Source organism: Balaenoptera borealis (assembly GCF_965194805.1).
Source record: "Balaenoptera borealis genome assembly, chromosome: 13".
Taxonomy (NCBI): Eukaryota; Metazoa; Chordata; class Mammalia; order Artiodactyla; family Balaenopteridae; genus Balaenoptera; species Balaenoptera borealis.
In genome coordinates, this window is record NC_138870.1 from 76,711,928 (window position 1) to 76,727,001 (window position 15,074).

The following is a 15,074-nucleotide window of genomic DNA, read 5'->3' on the forward strand; positions in this document are numbered from 1 at the left end:
ATGAAATAAAATTCCATCCTTTCCAAATAACTCACTCTTTTGGCTTGACTTAAGTGAAAACATTTGTGCCCTCTCTGTCTACTGCCCCAGCTCAGTCCACTTCTTCTACATAGTAAGGGAGGTATGTACCATTTCAATATAGAAAGCAATGAGAAATGTAATAATTAGGTCCAAAAATGCTTCTCAAGAGAGAACTTGAGATGGTATACATAAGTTTTTGAATACAAATTTGATATTGAATAAATATGCACTTTGGAAAACAATTACTAAGCCTGTATGAGATCTTTTATAGCTATTGACAAGAACATCAATACAGAATTGTAAGAGAGAATTTGGTAGTCAAACATGTTTATATTCTCATCAGTTCACTTTCTATTATGAATGCTGAATCCAAAACTGATAAATAGGGAATAGAAAAAAAGGGACGTAAACTAATGATAATTGAAGAATTATTTTAGGATAGTGACAAATAAGACAGGAAGTATATTTTAAAAAGGAAAATATGAAAGTACTGAAGTTGTAAGATAGTTTTAATGTTTATATATTTTTTACAAATTGCATAGCATTTTCTAATTTTAAAAACACTTTCAAAATTATCTCTCAGTCATGCTCATTAGTGTTAGGTATTCCTTTCAAGTTCATTTTAATATTATTAAAGAAGAAACTGAGGCTCAGAGATAGTAGATGAATTGTCCTAACTTTTCAACCAGTAGGGAAATGGACTTTTGATTCTAGGTCTAGAACTCATTCCATTGGGTCACAACTGCCTCTGTAATAAAGAAGACTTCTGGAACTCTACAGAAACTTACCAAAATTAACAAGTGATAATGTAGCTTCTTGTCTTTATGCCATCCAAATTTTCACATTCTGCCTATGCTCCATTCTCTGTATATATTTTATTTATTTGTTTGTTTTTGATTCCTCAGTTATTCTAATTTTAAAATAAGAATAATAGTAATAAAACATACACTATGACTATGGATCATTAAATATATAATTGAAAAGCCTTATGTATATATAATTGCTTTTCAGGGAAATTTTTAATATTTAGAATCATCCGCTTTCATAAAGGGACCATATAATTTTTGTAATATAGCTGGTCCTCTGTGGTTTAAATGTACATTTGAATAACAAAGCTTCTATAGTTAAAAGGTTTTGAAGCAGGATGAATATAATTTTTTTCTAAAGAAACATTGTTGTCCATTTTGCTACAGTCAATTAAATTTTTTTTAACATCTTCATTGGAATATAATTGCTTTACAATGGTGTGTTAGTTTCTGCTTTATAACAAAGTAAATCAACTATACATATACATATATCACCATATCTCCTCCCTCTTGCGTTTCCCTCCCACCCTCCCTATCCCACCACTCTAGATGCTCACAAAGAACCGAGATGATCTCCCTGTGCTATTTGGCTGCTTCCCACTAGCTATCTATTTTACATTTGGTAGTATATATATGTCCATGCCAATCTCTCACTTCGTACCAGCATACCCTTCCCACTCCCAGTGTCCTCAAGTCCATCTCTACGTCTGTGGCTTTATTCCTATCCTGCCCCTAGGTCCATTTTTTTTTCTTCTTTTTTAGATTCCATACATATGTGTTAGCGTACGGTATTTGTTTTTCTCTTTCTGACTTACTTCACTCTGTATGACAGACTCTAGGTCCATCCACCTCACTACAAATACCTCAATTTTGTTTCTTTTTATGGCTGAGTAATATTCCATTGTATGTATGTGCCACATCTTCTTTATTCATTCTTCTGTCGATGGACACTTAGGTTGCTTCCATGTCCTGGCTATTGTAAATAGTGCTGCAATGAACATTGTGGTACATGACTCTTTTTGAATTATGGTTTTCTCAGGGTACATGCCCAGTAGTGGGATTGCTGGGTCGTATGGTAGTTCTATTTTTAGTTTTTTAAGGAACCTCCATACTGTTCTCCATAGTGGTTGTATCAATTTACATTCCCACCAACAGTGCAAGTGGGTTCCTTTTCTCCACACCCTCTCCAGCATGTACTGTTTGTAGATTTTTAGATGATGGCCATTCTGACTGGTGTGACGTGATATCTCATTGTAGTTTTGATTTGCATTTCTCTAATGATTAGTGATGTTGAGCATCCTGTCATGCGTTTGTTGGCAAGCTGTATATCTTCTTTAGAGGAAAGTCTATTGAGGTCTGCCCATTTTTGGATTAGGTTGATTGTTTTTCTGATATTGAGCTGCATGAGCTGCTTGTAAATTTTGGAGATTAATCCTTTGTCAGTTGCTTCATTTGCAAATATTTTCTCCCATTCTGAGGGTGGTCTTTTCATCTTGTTTATATTTTCCTTTGCTGTGCAAAAGCTTTTAAGTTTCATTAGGTCCCATTTGTTTATTTTTGTTTTTATTTCCATTTCTCTAAGAGGTGGGTCAAAAAGGATCTTGCTGTGATTTATGTCCTAGCGTGTTCTGCCTATGTTTTCCTCTAAGAGTTTTATAGTGTCTGGCCTTACATTTAGGTCTTTAATCCATTTTGAGTTTATTTTTGTGTATGGTGTTAGGGAGTATTCTAATTTCATTCTTTTCCATGTAGTTGTCCAGTTTTCCCAGCACCACTTATTTGAAGAGGCTGTCTTTTCTCCATTGTATATTCTTTCCTCCTTTATCAAAAATAAGGTGACCATATGTGTGTGGGTTTGTCTCTGGGCTTTCTATCCAGTTCCATTGATCTATATTTCTGTTTTCCTGCCATTACCATACTGTCTTGATTACTGTAGCTTTGTACTATAGTATGAAGTCCAGGAGCCTGATTCCTCCAGCTCCGTTTTTCTTTCTCAAGATTGCTTTGGCTATTCAGAGTCTTTTGTGTTTCCATACAAATTGTGAAATTTTTTGTTCTAGTTCTGTGAAAAATGCCATAGGTAGTTTGATAGGGATTGCATTGAATCTGTACATTGCTTTGGGTAGTATAGTCATTTTCACAATGTTGATTCTTCCAATCCAAGAACATGGTATACTTCTCCATCAGTTTGTATCATTTTTAATGTCTTTCATCAGTGTCTTATAGTTTTCTGCATACAAGTCTTTTGTCTCCTTAGGTATGTTTCTTCCTAGGTATTTTATTCTTTTTGTTGCAGTGGTAAATGAGAGTGTTTCCTTAATTTCTCTTTCAGACTTTTCATCATTAGTGTATAGGAATGCAAGAGATTTCTGTGCATTAATTTTGTATCTTGCTACTTTACCAAATTCATTGATTAGCTCGAGGAGTTTTCTGGTAGCTTCTTTAGGATTCTCCATGTATAGTATCATGACATCTGCAAACAGGGACAGCTTTACTTCTTTTCCGATTTGAATTCCTTTTATTTCTTTTTCTTTTCTGATTGCTGTGTCTAAAACTTCCAAAACTATGTTGAATAATAGTGGTGAGAGTGGAAAACCCTGTCTTGTTCCTGATCTTAGTGGAAATGGTTTCAGTTTTTCACAGTTGAGAACGATGTTGGCTGTGGGTTTGTCATATATGGCCTTTATTATGTTAAGGTCAGTTCCCTCTATGCCTACTTTCTGGAGGGCTTTTATCATAAATGGGTGTTGAATTTTGTCAAAACTTTTTCTGCATCTATTGAGATTATCATATTGTTTCTATCCTTCAATTTGTTAATATGGTTTATCACATTGATTGATATGCGTATATGGAAGAATCCTTGCATTCCAGGGATAAACCCCACTTGATCATGGTGTACGATCCTTTTAATGTGCTGTTGGATTCTGTTTTATTAGTATTTTTTTGAGGATGTTTGCATCTACGTTCATCAGTAATATTGGCCTGTAGTTTTCTTTCTATATGACATCTTTGTCTGGTTTCGGTATCACGGTGATGGTGGCCTCATAGAATTAGTTTGGGAGTGTTCCTCCCTATGCTGTATTTTGGAGGAGTTGAGAAGGATAGGTGTTAGCTCTTCTCTAAATGTTTGTTTGAATTCGCCTGGGAAGCCATCTGGTCCTGGACTTCTGTATTTTGGAAGATTTTAATCACAGTCTCAATTTCAGTGCTTGTGATTGGTCTATTTATATTTTCTATTTCTTCCTGGTTCAGTCTCGGAAGGTTGTGCTCTTCCATGAATATGTCCGTTTCTTCCAGGTTGTTCATTTTATTTGCATATAGTTGCTTGTATTAATGTCTCATGATCCTTTGTATTTCAAGTTAGGTTCTGGGTCATTGTGTTTTCATTGTCATTTGTCTCTAGGTATTTTGTCATTTCCTCTTTGATTTCTTCAGTGATCTCTTGGTTATTTCGTAATGTATTCTTTAGCCTCCATGTGTCTGTATTTTTTACAGATTTTTTCCTGTAATTGATATCTAGTCTCATAGCATGTGGTCAGAAAAGATACTTGATACGATTTCAGTTTTCTTAAATTTACCAAGGCTTGATTTATGACCCAAGATATGATCTATCCTGGAGAATGTTCCATGAGCACTTGAGAAGAAAGTGTGTTCTGTTGTTTTTGGATGGAATGTCCTATAAATATCAATTAAGTCCATCTTGTTTAATGTATCATTTAAAACTTGTGGTTCCTTATTTATTTTATTTTCATTTTGGGTGATCGGTCCATTCGTGAAAGCAGGATGTTAAAGTCCCCTACTATGATTTTGTTACTGTCGATTTCCCCTTTTATGGCTGTTAGCCTTTGCCTTATGTACTGAGGTGCTCCTATGTTGAGTGCATAAATATTTACAATTGTTATATCTTCTTCTTGGATTGATCCTTTGATCATTATGTAGTGTCCTTCTTTGTCTCTTGTAATAGTCTTTATTTTAAAGTCTATTTTATCTGATATGAAAATTGCTACTCCAACTCTCTTTTGATTTCCATTTGCATGCATTATATTTTTCCTTCCCCTCATGTTCATTCTGTGTGTGTCCCTAGGTCTGAAGTGGGTCTCTTGTAGACAGCATATAAACGGGTCTTGTTTTGCTATCCATTCAGCCAGTCTATGTCTTTTGGTTGGAGCATTTAATCCATTTACATTTAAGGTAATTATCGATAGATATGTTCCTATTATCATTTTCTTAATTGTTTGGGTTTGTTATTGTAGGTCTTTTCCTTCTCTTGTGTTTCCTGCCTTGAGAAGTTCCTTTAGCATTTGTTGTAAGTCTGGTTTGGTGGTGCTGAATTCTCTTAGCTTTTGCTTGTCTGTAAAGGTTTTAATTTCTCCATCGAATCTGAATGAGATCCTTGCTGGGTAGAGTAATCTTGGTTGTAGGTTTTTCCCTTTCATCACTTTTAATATGTCCTGCTACTCCCATCTGGCTTGCAGAGTTTCTGCTGAAAGATCAGCTGTTAACCTTACGGGGATTCCCTTGTACGTTATTTGTTGCTTTTCCTTTGCTGCTTTTAATATTTTTCTTTGTATTTAAGTTTTGATAGTTTGATTAATATGTGTCTTGGCGTGTTTCTCCTTGGATTTATCCTGTATGGGACTGTCTGTGCTTCCTGGACTTGACTGACTATTTCCTTTCCCATATTAGGCACATTTTCAACTATATCTCTTCAGATATTTTCTCAGTCTCTTTCTTTTTCTGTTCTTCTTCTGGGACCCCTATAATTTGAATGTTGGTGCGTTTAATGCTGTCCCAGAGGTCTCTGAGACTGTCCTCAATTCTTTTCATTCTTTTTTCTTTATTCTGCTCTGTGGTAGTTATTTCCACTATTTTATCTTCCAGGTCACTTATCCATCCTTCTGCCTCAGTTATTCTGCTATTGGTTCCTTCTAGAGAATTTTTAATTTCATTTATTGTGTTGGTCATCATTGTTTGTTTGCTCTTTAACTCTTCTAGGTCCTTGTTAAACGTTTCTTGTATTTTCTGCATTCTATTTCCAAGATTTTGGATATGTTTACTATCATTACTCTGAATTCTTTTTCAGGTAGACTGCCTATTTCCTCTTCATTTGTTTGGTTGGTGGGTTTTTACCTTGCTCTTTCATCTGCTATGTGTTCTCTGTATTCTCATTTTGCTTAACTTACTGTGTTTGGGGACTCCTTTTTGCAAGCTGCAGGTTCATAGTTCCCATTGTTTTTGGTGTCTGCCCCCAGTGAGTAAGGTTGGTTCAGTGGATTGTGTTGGTTTCCTGGTGGAGGGGACTCGTTCCTGTGTTCTTGTGAATGAGGCTTTATTTTGTCTTTCTGGTGGGCAGGATCGCGTCCTGTGGTGTGTTTTGGGGTGTCTGTGACCTTATTATGATTTTAGGCATCCTCTCTGCTAATGGGTGGTGTTGTGTTCCTGTCTTGCTAGTTGTTTGACATAGGGTGTCCAGCACTGTAGCTTGCTGGTCGTTGAATGGAGCTGTGTCTTAGCGTTAAGATGGAGATCTCTGGGAGAGCTTTCGCTGTTTGATATTACATGGAGCCAGGAGGTCTCTTTTTGGCCAATGTACTGAATTTGGCTCTCCCACCTCAGAGGCAGAGGCCTGACCCGAGGCTGGAGCACCAAGACCCTGTCAGCCACATGGCTCCCAAATCTACAGTTGCTCCAAAGTCCACTTCCTCAATTTTGGGATGATTCATTGTCTATTTAGGTATTCCAGAGATGCAGGGTACATCAAGTTGATTGTCGAGATTTAATCCACTGTTGAGGTTGCTGGGAGAAATTTCCCTTTCTCTTCTTTGTTTCCACAGCTTCTGGAGTTCAGCTTTAGATTTGGCCCCGCCTCTGCATGTAGGTCACCTGAGGGTGTCTGTTCTTTGCTCAGACAGGATGGGGTTAAAGTAGCAGCTGATAAGGTGGCTCTGGCTCACTCAGGCCTTGGTGGGGTGGGGGGGTGGGGAAGGATATGGAATGCGGGGCAAGCCTGCTGAGGTGGAGTCCCGCATGACGTTGCAACAGCCTCAGGTGCACTGTGTGTTCTCCTGGTGAAGTTGTCCCTGGATCACTGGACCCTGGCAGTGGCGGGCTGCACAGGCTCCCAGGAGGGGAGGTGTGGATAATGACCTGTGTTTGCACACAGGCTTCTTGGTGGCTGCAGCAGGAGCCTTAGCATTTCATGCCCGTCTCTGGTGTCCACACTGATGGCCATGGCTCACACTTGTCTCTGGAGCTCGTTTAGGCGGTGCTCTGAATCCCCTCTCCTCGCGCACCCCGAAACAATGGTCTCTTGCCTCTTAGGCAGGTCCAGACTTTTTCCAGGACTCCCTCCCAGCCAGCTGTGGCATACTAGCCCCCTTCAGGCTGTGTTCATGCAGCCAACCCCAGTCCTCTCCCTGGGATCTGACCTCCTAAGCCTGAGCCTCAGCTTCCAGCCCCCACCTGCCCCGGCGGGTGAGCAGACAAGCCTCTCGGGCTGGTGAGTGCTGGTCGGCCCCGATCTTCTGTGCAGGAACCTCTCCACTTTGCCCTCTGCACCTCTGTTGCTGCACTCTCCTCCGTGGCTCTGAAGCTTCCCCCCCACCATCCCTCTGTCTCCACCAGTGAAAGGGCTTCTTAGTGTGTGGAAACTTTTCCTCCTTCATAGCTCCCTCCCTAAGGTGCAGGTCCTGTCTCTATTCTTTTGTCTCTCTTTTTTCTTTTTTCTTTTGCCCTACCCAGGTATGTGGGGAGTTTCTTGCCTTTTGGGAAGTCTGAGGTCTTCTGCCAGCGTTCAGTAGGTGTTCTTTAGGAGTTGTTCCACATGTAGATGTATTTCTGATGTATTTGTGGGGAAGAAGGTGATCTCCATGTCTTACTCCTCCGCCATGTTGAAGGTCTCCTGTCAATTAAATTTTAAAGTGTTAAAACTCAGATCAGCAGACATTGAATGCTAAATCCACCATGTTTCAAGAAAGTTTTTTTTTTTTAAACACTCTTTCCCCGTATGATGGTCATTTACAGATATTACAAACCAAACCAAATTAGTGGAACACATTCAAATGCAAAGAATGAAGCTAAGTAATCTAAACCCTGATAATAATTTTAAAAGCAGGCTTGAGGTTTTTTTAAATGTTTTTGAATTTCAGTAGGAGAGTAATAAGCTCTAACAAAAATTAATTTAAAAAAAAGGAGCACTGTGCTTTTCTTCTCCCCAAAATAATCTTAAATTATCATAGAAAATTAATAAAATAGGATTAACTTTAAGGTTATAATTATCTGCTTTCCCTTCTGGTTTCCCACTATAATAGTTTGAGAACAGCCATTATTATTTCATAAATTACTTCTCAGCCAAGATACTCAGTGTTAATATCAATTTTTTTCTTATCTGGGATCAAATATTCACTTATTGTTTTTTATTTTATATAGATTCTTGTTGAATTTGATAATAAATATTTGAGAAAAGTTAAACAAATGAAAATATACTTCTTAATTTATACCAAGGAAATAAGCCTTTTATGACAAATAAATCTGCATTACTGAACACTTAGACATTTCAAGGCGCCCATCCTATTAGAACCATCCAACATTTCAATTGAGAGTATAAAAACAATTTAAAAAACAAAGTGCTTTAAAAAATTACTGTAATCTTAATGTAGATTTTTTAAATTGAGGTTTCAAATTCAATTGGACTTTAAAGTTTCTTTCTTTCATCTCCCATTTTGATGGGGAAAAAATCAAATATTTTTCTATCAATATTGAATTGGTTAAATCAATTATGGGACATCCATATTATAGAATGCTATGCAAACTTTATTAATTGGAAAGAGAATGTCTATGTCAGTGGTATTAAGGTAAAAATAAAGAAACAGTATGTAGGAGGTGATGTAATTTTAATTTACAGACATCGACCTATTGTTTCATCAGTCTACTCACCTGTTTATCATCTACCTGTATGTAATGTATGCAAAGAAAAAAAACCACATATCCTTGAAGGAGATATACCAACGTGTTAATAGTAACTATCTAGATGTGAGGGGTGGGGTTGTAGGAGTCTATGAAGAGAAAGAAACTTAAGGGGACTTTTCATTTTCTGCTTCTTATAGTTTAGTGCAATTTTAATACTTTATGATTTAGCAAGCATTTCTTTTCTAATCAAAATTTTTATTTTAGAAAAGAAAACAGAATAAAGGATATTTATTGTAGCTTTGTGGGAATTAGCTTTATTTCTAGTGTCTATAATCCTGGTGTTTGAATCAACTTCGTTTTTAAACGTTACTAACATCTGGAAATCATCAAAATGCTCTTTTTATTGTTATAAATGATATTAAACAATAAGTTATTCTGAATGCAACATGAGGTAGTAAGAGGAATCAGAGCCACATGGAATTGATATATTTATTGTTTGTTTTCAAAGGTGTATCAGGGGAGTATTAAGTCAATGAAGATAGGGAACTCTTCAGGAAGAGGGTAAATTACTCTAAATAGAATAGAATCAAGTATGGTTTTCTCTAAGGGAATTATGGAGGCGAGATAAGATTAAGTAAACTTCAGGGTTTACTGTCTCCTCAAAGGCAACATGCCAAGCCTACTTAATCTAATTGGCAAATTACCCAGCATAATGATACATTTTCATAAATGTGCATTAGGTTGGGATGGGGGAATCCCAATCAGTGCAATTAGTGATGCCTTTCTCTATTTAGCGATTCTGCCTGACACAATTTTATGTACAATCCAGAAGACTTTTCTAAACTCTGGATTTGTAGAAAATTATGGAAGTTTAATATTGAAGATGACTAATGTTCTTTACTTTGTTTTGTCCCAGATATTAAAGATAGCATTTTACTCATTGCCTTTGGAGGCTTTCTCAACGGCTACATAGGCTTTCTCCCCAAACACCTGACCCTACATTTCTAGGTCTACTCTAGGCTCTTCTCTTGACTCCTTCACTTGTCTCTTCTCCCGATAATATTGACACGATCCTCCTCCAAGTCTCAGGACACTCCAAACCCTAAACTGAAGTTTGAGAAATGCAGAATTTCTCTTTGTGCCCAGTCCCCCAACTCTGCATCTTAGAAGTGTCATCTTTCCTTTGCTTCCTCAAAACTCATTAACTGTAGAATTTTACCCCAAGATTCTATACCATATGTCACTAAATGGCACAAGAAGTCCCATCCTTGGCTGGTAGGTGTGCTTTTCAATGGCATGGAGAGCGTTTTTGTTTGTTTGTTTGTTTGTTTAGTTGAGCCAACAAAAGATCAAGATATTTAACATAAAAAGTTTGCTGAATTCTTTGGAATATTGAGGAAAAACAAATAAGCAATCAAACAGAAAATGTGTCATCACTGGGTCCCAATCTTGGACCTAACAATAATTGTGTGATGCTGAGTAGCACCAACTCCCTTTACATAGTCCCATTCCACATAATGTCCATCGGTCCCTTTTGTCTAACATCTATTCATTGTGCTCATTTGTGTGCCTATTTGGTGCCTAAAAGCACTTGATTGAATTTGTGACCCATTTGCCACACACCAAAACCCTTTTCAAAACACTCATTCTTATGGAGGAGTAAGAGACAGAAAAAGACATTGTCTTAGTTTTGCTATTTGTATTCTTCTCCTAGATCACAGGTTTAAGGTAAAGAAGAAACACTAAGCTTTGGGCATGGCAGATTCAGTGAAGGTTATTGAGTTATAATCCTTTATGAAAGTTACTTAGTTCTGAAAGTCAGTCACATAAGAGACAGTCTTCTCTTAAAAATAAATTTTGACAACAATAAAGTTGTCAAAAATCAAGTTCCTATTTACAAAGTCAAATTGTCTCATAGCAAACCAGAGGCAAACCTTTAGGAGATCACTAAAGGCAAACTTTCAGAAAGGTTTCTTGGCTCTCAAGTTCTTTGTTTATACATTCACCCATTCTGTTTACTCAGCTTTCCGTACTGAAAGGACTATCTCATACATTTGAGCCCTTAATTATATGCTCATATCCTCCTCTACCAAATTCACAGGAGTAGCTATACTTTCAAGTCATGTTAAAGAAAACCTAAGATCCACCTCTTTGTCATATTTGATAAATTTATACTTTTATTTTCTTTAATTGGATTAGGTACCTTTGCAGACAGTTTCTCTTTGAAGTCAGCTTTGGCAGATAGATATTCAGTGCAGCAGTAGTAGCTTTTCATGATGCATGCCAGTCGCTTCTTCAATCTGAACTTCTATACTCTACTCATAGTTTTGGAAATTTCTATTGTCTTTAATTGCTTTTCCTAGAGTGTGGCAGGCAATCTTTGTGAACCCAGTAACTTCTCATTTTAAAGCTGCATCTTAATGCAATCTTTTGAAAGACATTTTAATTGCTAGTTAAATTACAATTTTAAGTTAAATTACAATCTTATGTCATTCCATAGTGCAAATAATTTTACTGAATTGATAGACATGACACATAGCCAATTTCATGCACAGGAAATGACCTGAAAGTCATAAGTTACCTCTAAACTTGGTGACTGTGAAATTTCTTTTGAAATCAATTATAAAATGCATCTTAATTTAAAAACTCTTCAGTAGTTTCAAAACTGTGAAAGTGTAGAAAAGCATGTTAGAAATGAATACATAAGGACAATTTTTGACTCCCTCATTTTATAGTATAATCATACAGGAAATGGTTTCATAGACAGTTTGGGCACTGCTTTTGATTTCTAGTTCCGTCTCTTTCTGTCTGTGTACTAGATACTTGGCTTTTCTTGAGCTTTAATTGTTTCATTATTAAAATTAAAGAATAATAATATATTCTGAGGATTAACTGTTACAGTGTATTTAAATCACTTTTATATTTAAATGCTTTTATATTAAAAGCACTTGGCACCTAGTAGGTTACAAAGCAACAAGTGCTATTACATTTTTCAAAATAGATTTTAAAAGAAGTTTTGTAAAATTTTTATTTGATGATGAAAAAGGAGTAAGAATTTCCTATTGAAACTCAGACTTTGCATTGGAAAAATGGCTAATTTTTCATTCACAGAGTTACATTCATAGCTCTCTGTATGGTGATCCTCAGTCACATATTGCTTTTGTATAATACAGGTTTTTCTTCTTGAATCAGAACATTTATTTTTGACAATGATGAAAACAGGACATTGCCACTTCCTGGAGGATAAATGTGTGGTCATGCTGAAAAGAGAAAGTTTCTTTTTTTTCCCCTCTAACCTAAAGCTTAAGAATATCAAAGAAGAAGAAGGAGGAAGAGGAATTGGAAGAGGGGGAGGGAGAAAAAGAAGAAGAGGAAGTGAATCCTCCAAAATACTTTTATAATTCAAATCCTAAATTAAGATATCAATTTTTTTCCTGTCCTAGATTTTATAGGTTTTATTTATAGTTCTCTATAGAGAGTTTATCAAAAAGCAGATAAGGAGTCCCTTGCCTTTTGGTTATCATACAGTACCTTCCACTAAACATGCAGATTGATATATACCGACCAGACATAAGATACACAGAGAGAAGAATGTAGGATATTGCCTGATGCTCAGCAAATGCAATTTGAAACTGTTACTACGAAGCCATCATTGAAGATTTGAGCTCATTGCAGTTTAGAATTTTTTTTTTAATGTCAGGGAAACTAGGAGAACCAAAGTGACTTAAACTGAATTGCTTGATATAGACTAATGACAGTAAATCAATATGTAAGAAGTTTATCTATACTAGAAAATACATGGCTATTTATTCTGTCATATTCATTAGGCCTAACACAGAGCTTGGGTATATCTACTTTCTACTTTGACATCAATGCTTTCTTTTAGAATAGAATGCCTTGTTTCATTAGAAGAATGGTGCTCATCTACTCCGCAGTTGACATCAGGAATCGACAGTGGGGATAAATGATTATGAAAATGAGGTTACTGTACAAAGGCAATGTATGTGGTGGTTCAGAGAACTTAGTCTGGAGTTGACTTCTTGATTTCAAATTCCAGCTCCATCTCTTATTAACTGCGTGTCCTTGAGCAAGTTATTCAAATTTCTAAACCTCAGTTTCTTCATTTGTAAAATGGGCATAACAGTTACAACTCCATAAAATTGTTGGTAGAACTAAAGGAATAATAAAGCTTTGGGATTAGTGCTTACACATAGTAAGAACTATATGAACGTTAGCTACTACTGTGCTTTGCCCAGCTAGTTTGATTCCTCTCAGAAATACATATATGCAGCTGAAGGGTTGTATTCATCTAATCACTTCTATTACTATCTACAGGGTAGCAAAAACCCTCAGACTTACTTTTGGTACCTCCTTATTTCTCACTTACATATCCAGTGTATTACCAAGTCATATCAACAATATTTTTTTTAAAAATTAGCAAAATCTTAAATATGTCCTCTTTTCTTTTTTTTTACTGTATACATTTTATTTTTTAAAATTTATTTTTTTATTTTTAACATCTTTATTGGAGTATAATTGCTCTACAATGGTGTGTTAGTTTCTGCTTTATAACAAAGTGAATCACCCATACATATACATATATCCGCATATCTCCTCCCTCTTGCATCTCCCTCCCACCCTCCCTATCCCACCCCTCTAGGTGGTCACAAAGCACCGAGCTGATCTCCCTGTGCTATGTGGCTGCTTCCCACTAGCTACCTATTTTACATTTGGCAGTGTATATATGTCCATGTCACTCTCTCACTTCGTCCCAGCTTACCATTCCCCCTCCCCGTGTCCTCAAGTCCATTCTCTACATCTGCGTCTTTATTCCTGTCCTGCATCTAGGTTCTTCAGAACCTTTTTTTTTTTTTTTAGATTCCATATATATGTATTAGCATACAGTATTTGTTTTTCTCTTTCTGACTTACTTCACTCTGTATGACAGACTCTGGCTCCATCCACCTCACTACAGATAATTTAGTTTCGTTTCTTTTTATGGCTGAGAAATATTCCATTGTATATATGTGCCACATCTTCTTTATCCATTCATCTGTCGATGGATGCTTAGGTTGCTTCTATGTCCTGGCTATTGTAAATAGAGCTGCAGTGAACACTGTGGTACATGACTCTTTTTGAATTATGGTTTTCTCAGGGTATATGCACAGTAATGGGATTGCTGAGTCGTATGGTAGTTCTATTTTTACTTTTTTAAGGAACCTTCATACTGTTTTCCATAGTGGCTGTATCAATTTACATTCCCAACAACAGTGCAAGAGGGTTCCCTTTTCTCCACACCCTCTCCAGCATGTATTGTTTGTAGATTTTTTGATGATGGCCATTTTGACCGGTGTGAGATGATACATCATTGTGGTTTTGATTTGCATTTCTCTAATGATTAATGATGTTGAGCATCCTTTCATGTGTTTGTCGGCAATCTGTATATCTTCTTTGGAGAAATGTCTATTTAGTCTTCTGCCCATTTTTTGATTGGGTTGTTTGTTTTTTTGTTATTGAGCTGCATTAGCTGCTTGCATATTTTGGAGATTAATCCTTGTCAGTTCCTTCATTTGAAAATATTTTCTCCCATTCTGAGGGTGGTCCTTTCGTCTTCTTTATGGTTTCCTTTGCTGTGCAAAAGCTTTTAAGTTTCATTAGGTCCCATTTGTTTATTTTTGTTTTTATTTCCATTTCTCTAAGAGGTGGGTCATAAAGGATCTTGCTGTGATTTATGTCCTAGCGTGTTCTACCTATGTTTTCCTGTAAGAGTTTAAAAGTATCTGGCCTTACATTTAGGTCTTTAATCCATTTTGAGTTTATTTTTGTGTGTGGTGTTAGGGAGTGTTCTAATTTCATTCTTTTCCATGTAGCTGTCCAGTTTTCCCAGCACCACTTATTAAAGAGGCTGTCTTTTCTCCATTGTATATTCTTGCCTTCTTTATCAAAAATAAGGTGACCATGTGTGCGTGGGTTTATCTCTGGGCTTTCTATCCTGTTGCATTGATCTATATTTCTCTTTTTATGCCAGTACCATATTGTCTTGATTACTGTAGCTTTTTAGTATAGTCTGGATTCTGGGAGCCTGATTCCTCGAGCTCCGTTTTTCTTTCTCAAGATTGCTTTGGCTATTGAGGGTCTTTTGTGTTTCCATAAAAATTGTGAGATTTTTTGTTCTAGTTCTGTGAAAAATGCCATTCGTAGTTTGATAGGGATTGCATTGACTCTGTAGATTGCTTTGAGTAGTAGACTCATTTTCACAGTGTTCATTCTTCCTATCCAAGAACATGGTATATTTCTCTGTTTGTATCATCTTTAATTTCTTACATCAGTGTCTTATAG

General features: G+C 36.4%; 1 long non-coding RNA gene across 2 annotated transcripts in view; it reads left to right on the forward strand.

Moving 5' to 3' along the window:
* Positions 1-15,074, forward strand: part of LOC309609247 — a 376,228-nt gene that overhangs the window by 213,300 nt on the left and 147,854 nt on the right. The window lies entirely within an intron of this gene.